Here is a 6,844-nt window from a genome sequence, read left to right as displayed (position 1 = left end):
AAAATAGAGTACTTTTTGAGAAAGGGCTTGATATGCAGCAGGGTTTCAAATAGTACCGTTTGCAACTCAGAGGTAAATTTCTAATGAACTACAGCTGGAGGAACAACGTCCTAGAAAACAACACAAGTTTTATTTAATTGTGGCTAAAAACGGTATAATGCTAACTAAAAGACTGCCAGGAAAGTGAGTATTTACCTTTTTTCTTTATTTTAGCTCCATTCAAAGGAAGGTTTGGAGTTTTTTATATGTCAAAGTACCTTTTTACTAAAACATTGAGTATTCTGGAAACCTAAGAGTATCTCCTCGAGAGATAAAGACAGATTTTTATTTCTTGCCAAAAATCTGCTTTAGAAAATATTAATTAATTTTAATTGGGACTTCAACTCAATTAAACAATAAAAAAAAAATCGAAATGGAAAATTAAAAAATTGTATTTTTAATGCTAATTTTGATAAACGGACTGTTGAGTCATGAAGTTTTCAGAATTTTAACTTTTTTTTTTTTTTTTTACTGAACTGCTGAGAGAAAGTTTGTATTTCGCTTGTCCTGAGCCCCGCAGTGATCAGATGATTTTTATTATGCCTTCCCATGAATAAGAAGTGATCGCCTGGTTTTCACGGAGAACTGAATTTTTCATTTGATGGGTTTGGTGGTCAGCAGTCACAGTCTTTCCAGCTCAAATTCTTTCTGGGACCTTTCAGCACGACTTGGCCATTTTTTAAAAGAATAAAACACATTTGAAAATAAATACATGAATGGTAATAGCGCTCTCTGCGGTGGGTTCGAGTCGCATTTTCCATGTTTTTATGTGATTTGAATATATTTAAGCTTAAAATAATCACATTTGACAGTGAAAACAATGGGGGCCACTTCTTCAAATGTTATTTTCTTGTTTTTATCCTCGACAGATTTAAAATAAAAGCTGATGTTTGGCAAACATATGAACGTACAAACAATTTTAGAGCCAGTTCAGGGCGTGTCAGTGGATATTTGGAAGGATTTTTGCTTTTTAAGTTTGCAAGATTCTTAAAATAAGTGAATGCTCAACTTTTTTGAGGTCTTAATTTTGAATATTTATAGTGGTAAACAAAAATATAGTCCCACACGACCCTGTGGATAAAGATGCTACAGACTTTTTTGCATCTTCTTTAATAATATTAAATCATATTTAACTTCTGCATCTTTTATTTCTTCTTTATAGTTGTTCACTAGTCTTTATACAGTCAAATATGCCAAAAAATATTGCTTTGATATAACAATAAAGCTATAAAATCACATTTTATAGTTTATAGTTCTATTCTTTATTTTTTTAAAGCTTAAATCTCAGTTACTTCCTTTCATTTTGCACTATTAGCTAATAAAGTTAAGAAAGAAAAGTTGATCGCTTGAATGACTTAAAGGAAGTTTGCTTAAATTAAAAAAACGCCACGTTTTGACAACAGAAGCGTCTGCTGTATAGATGACTCTCGCATGTTTGTGTTTCAGGCGATGCATTTTTAATCCCGTTTTGGCTGCATTGCATTATTTATCCTCTCATAAATAACAGTTGCCATTTACCTGACTTCCTGAAGTGAAATGTTTATGCCCCTCCATTTTTTGACCTCTACATGAATAAATGATGAGGCCTTCATCGGGGATGCACTTGTGGGGAATCCGTGGCACACGGATACCTCTGTATTATTATCTTTTTTGGGATTAGCTGTTGTGTATGAACATTTCTCACAACATTTTGCCACCACATTCTAATTATTTCTATTTTTTTAAATAATTTTATGACAGCATACAGAATATTTTAAACCTTAAGGGAAGCAGCTTTTGTTAGTGTTTGTGCAATAGTGGATGTTTTTATAAAAAATAAATCTGTATTGTAGTCATGTGATGTTTATTTTAGTTATACTATATAGTATATTTTTGATTTTAACTGTTTTAAAACTCCTATTAAATGTGTATAATCTTTTTCTGCACTTTTTAATGTTTGTTTTCAATGACCAAATTTAGCTTTATTTGTTTATTTTTTAGTCATGAAATTTGTCATAGTAAATTATTGTTTTAATTAAGGTTGCACTGACGTAAGAGTACTTTTTAAATGTCCTTGTACCAGTGACAATGACAATTAAATGACTATCTATCTATGTACTGATTTAAAAAAAGAAACAGATTAATAAATTGTTATATTTTCCACATTGTAAAGCACACTTAAAAACCTTAATTTTTTTCAAAAAACAATAGTAAACCTTATAATCCGAAGTCCCTTAAATGAGAATTTATTCTCTTTTTGTTTACTGATGTGGAAGCAATTTTGATAGGAACACGGCGCTCCGTCAAAATGTCTGTTTGATTTATTTTTTTAAGTTGCAAACAAGGTTGGGTGTTATTGTGAATAAGCTAACACGGCTAACGTGTAGCTAACGAATCAGACTGTGTATTTTTATATAGCCTATGTGTTAATAATAAGGTTAAAAATGTAACGTATTCTCAGTAACATTTGTTTGAGCGGTATAATCCTTTTTTTAAGCGTTAGCGAGGTTGGGAGTTAGCAGTAGCGTTTGTTTTCTGTTTGTATTTTTTACCTTTTCCAAACATTTGGAGATTTAGAGGTATTATAAATATGCTGGCACTTCTAACGTGGCTAACATGTGGCGTGTTACAAATAAGTGGGAACTCAGTTCATAAAATTTGACATATTGACGAACTCTTTTGCTTTGCGTAACAAATCTGAAGCTACAATCACACAGCCTTCAAAAACACCAGGACAAGCGATCACTTTCACTGAAAATTTGATGTAAACGTGCGTGAATACTTGTTTCAGGCTTCTGCATTCAAGCATAGCTACACATTATTAAGATCATTTTTCAGATCTACATACACAATGTTCAGCCATAGAACGTACTTTGATAGCTAAACCAGTTGACCAATCAGGGACTCGGATTTGGTACTAATTCATGGAAGTGCCAAATGTTTGTAATTACGGAGGAGAAATGAATGATTGCAGTTTATACCCGCCCTGAATTATATGACACCAAGTTTTCATGTATCGGAATAGAGCTGTGAAAGAAGAAACTTGGGAAAAAAAGCAGGATTTGCACAGTTTTTTTCATTTCAGCCCCTTCCAACGGACATAGTATCAGTTGGTGACATTTCAGTGTGAACGTAAGGGACTAAACGCCAATTCAAGAATGTGAGTTCAATGTGAAAATGTTTAACAAGTTAAAAAATTGACGATGTGCCTCATATTCCATAATCCAATATATTAAATATGGGTAACATTCGAAAAACTGTGTTTAAAACTTGATATAAAAAACAAATACACTCCACGTTTAAGTAAATGTTTGGTACTTCTCTTATAGTTTTTTTCCTTTAACGGTTGTTCAGCCACAAAGCGTGAATGACTTCATGTCTCTACACGTCTCCATCTGAAGCTGCCTCACGAATCGTGACCAGCCTTCAGGGGAAGGCGCTGGATTTGTGTCTGTATTTACGTCAGTGATGTTCTTCCCTACAGTGGTCAATGTCAAAGCTGCAATCTATCAGCATCCAAAAAAAAAGGCAAACACACAGACACACGCCCTTTTTAAAATCTATTTATTGCAGACAGAACCAATAAACGTGAACGCTTGCGCTCCCTCTCCGTCATGCGGATGCCTGGTCGGAGTCTGGTTAAGAAGCAGTTGTCGCAGCAAAAAAGCCATTATCTGAGACAGAAAGCGAGATGGCTGATGGTTGGAGGAAGAGGAGGGCAGACGCCGAGTCCCTGTGCTCCACTGGCACTGAGTCACAGGCTGTTAATGGAATTCCCAATATCTTTTCCAGGAGCACTGTCACACATGATCATATGAGAAGGTCTTGATAGAAGAGAAAAACACTGAGGGATCAGAGCTTTTGAGTTTGAGACAAGTCTGCATTCTGGCAGGAGAAATGTTGATATTAGCATAAAAGTTGCGGCAAATGTCATCTATTCAGAGACAATGTGACTACTCTGAGCTTTTGTGTGAATATATACTTTTACAACAATTGTATTTATGATTTGTTTGAATATTTTGAAAGATCCTATTAGATTTTAGCCAGGGGTGTGACTTATTTCTGTTTTTTTAGACATAAATAGGCTCATATCGTTGTATTTTTCAAGTAAACACTGGCTGTGCTTTGGCGGATGTTTCCTCTAACAACCGCTAGAGGGCGCTTTATCTGAATGTATTTGCTACTGACAGCGGCAGACGAAGAAGTGTCGTTGAAAACAAAGATGAGAAGGAATCTGATTGTTTTCTTCTTTAACTTTGATATTTTTCTTATACAGATCAAAAGATTAGTATTTTTTTATGTATTTATTTTAGCTACGCTGGGATTTGTTCTGAAATATCAGACTTTTCTCCCAAAAGTGCAACTTATATGGTTTTCTTCTTCTTGATTAGACATTTTTTTGCTTTTTCTACTTGTACTCCGGAAAATACGGTACTTGTTTATTCACATTTTTTAGCTCTGGGATATTGCCTTAAAAGCCATCTTTACAAGCATTTGCTCAAGTTGTATTAAAGTAGTTGTGAGAGTAAAATGTTCATTTTACTACATGTTTTATGACTCAATTAAGGAAAACTTTATAGCAACAAGCAAACTGCTGCCGTTCACCAATACCCTTGAAGGAAGCAGTTTATTTTAACAAGTGTCATTAATCCAATGGATTCATAAATAGTCCGAGAATTTAGAAAAATGACGCAAAAGAATTAAAAAATTCACAATAATGCAAGCAACAACTAAACAGAGCAACCTAGACTCAAATCAAGTATTTAATCATGAAAAATAACTGATATAAACAGATAAATGTTTTTTTTTACACATGTTGATTTTGTGAATTTGGGTGTTTCATTCCTGAAAACTTTTTACACAAACTTATAGATGCATTTGAAGGTGCATTTATAGGTGCAAAAGTGCATTACATTCCTTTTGTTTGTATTGTCTATTTATTAATTTAATTTTTTAATGGTGTCTCTGTATTGATGAGCTCCACAACCTCATTGACAAGTATCTTTAACTTTTGATCAACTTTTTCCTCAATATTTAGCAAAAGGTTTCATGTGTCGGTTATAAATCATGTCTCACTAAATGAAACTTTTAACAGCGTTGAAACCATTCCCGTTTTGTATGAATCTGATGTGCAGCAGTTTGCAAAGTTCATCCAAACAATGAAAACAACTTATCTTTACTCAGAAAAATAATCAATCACAAATTCAAGTGCCAGTATTCTACATTGATTCATGCCTGTGATCTGAATATAAAAATGTTTGCTTACTAAACGTGACATTAATGCTACTTTTTAGGTGCTGTCTAATGATGCCTTTGATCCTTTTCTTTTTAATAAACGGAGTCACACAGATTTCTGTTACTCCCTAAATTCCTGCACGTCACGTTTAGTAAACTCCCCTGTAGAATCATTTCTGTCTCACCATTTAGCCTCTAGGAGCACAGAGGAACAGCAATGTCACAGTGATGTCCTTTGATACCAATGAGCAGACAGGGAGGTGAGACAGTGGGAATTTATGAGATAATTAATCTTGGTAAGAGTGAAGAAACCTCCCACGCTCTCCACCCTGTCCACCTCAGAGAGATCACATTCATGACCTGTGAGGGTATGTTTGTGCGCTCTTTTAAGACCTTTTGCATGAAATAGAAGAGGGCAGATGAGAACAGCAGGTGTTTATCAATGCCAGATTTACTTGCTTTCTAAGTAGTTCTTTACATTTTTTTCTTGGAAAGAGATTTTTTTTTTTCATTTGCAGAAGTATCAAAGCAAGTTAAGGTCAAGTTTTTGCACAGTTTTTCTTGGACTGAAAATCAATGTAAGTAGTGACCATAAAGGTGCATGAAAGTTTAAAATTATACAAAGTTTTGTTACGCATAGATCAACTTTATAGCATTAAGTTGTTCCATCTAGTTTGTGCTGGAGCTAACACTGCAAAAGATATAATTAATAGCAATGGCGTACCGTCAGGGCCTGCAAAGCCTTCAGTGAAGGCCTAAAATGATCCTAAAAGAAGTATCTTATGTTTTTTAAATATACACATTTGTCCAAAACATATTTTAGATAATTCTAACTGTTCTGCCAGCTTCTCTCATAGCCCTACTCCCCAGCTGTGCTGCTGTCAGACTGTTTTTATCACAAAAAAAATGTTGTTTTCTAGAAAGTTGTGGGCGGGACTATTGGTGCAGAGCAAACCCCGCCTCCCCTTCCTCTCTTCGTTGCTGAGAGCTCTCCGTTTACATGCTCCACCGCTATCCCCTCACACCCCCAACCTAACATTAGCGGTGCAAAAAAAAAATGGCAAAGACGTACATGGATCTAATCGCATGCAAAGGATGCATTAGAAGGGGGCGGAGCAACGAGCTTGTGGCCCACCTGGAATATTTTCTACCTCACAGAGGCTATGTCCCAATTCCCATCCTAATCTCTAACTACATAAAAATATATAGTGCAAGACGATCTAGTACCTTGGATTTTTAAAATCAATTCGGTCACCATGCTCACTATTTTTGTTTCATTTTTTTAAAAATTGACATCACTGAGTTCACAAATTAAAAATCTAATCACTACAAATATCTTATGATGTCTGATGATGATAATGTTGAGTGTTTGTAAAAGAATTACACTTAAACTGTTTTTTTTTTTTCACAAAAACTTTCCAAATGCAATGCATTGTGGTCTATATTCACTAATGTAATGAGCACCAGAGCACACTAGTTTCTTGCAAAGACTTGTGGGAACTCACTTTTGGAATTGTACATTCAGACAGCACAACAAAATGGCAAACACACAATATAGTGAGAGTAGGGAAGGAATTTGGACTCACTTGAT

General features: G+C 34.7%; 1 protein-coding gene across 1 annotated transcript in view; it reads left to right on the top strand.

Moving 5' to 3' along the window:
• The window catches only part of LOC112157634 (ALK and LTK ligand 2), a 21,527-nt gene continuing 14,683 nt past the window's right edge, over positions 1-6,844 (top strand). Inside the window, exon 1 of the mRNA XM_024290485.2 lies at positions 1-183. The gene's annotated coding sequence lies outside the window, so the exon portion shown is untranslated. The remainder of the gene's footprint in view (positions 184-6,844) is intronic.

The sequence above is a fragment of the Oryzias melastigma genome, linkage group LG24, assembly GCF_002922805.2.
Source record: "Oryzias melastigma strain HK-1 linkage group LG24, ASM292280v2, whole genome shotgun sequence".
NCBI lineage: Eukaryota > Metazoa > Chordata > Actinopteri > Beloniformes > Adrianichthyidae > Oryzias > Oryzias melastigma.
The sequence above is the reverse complement of the archived record's forward strand: the minus strand, read 5'-3'. Positions and strand labels throughout refer to the sequence as shown.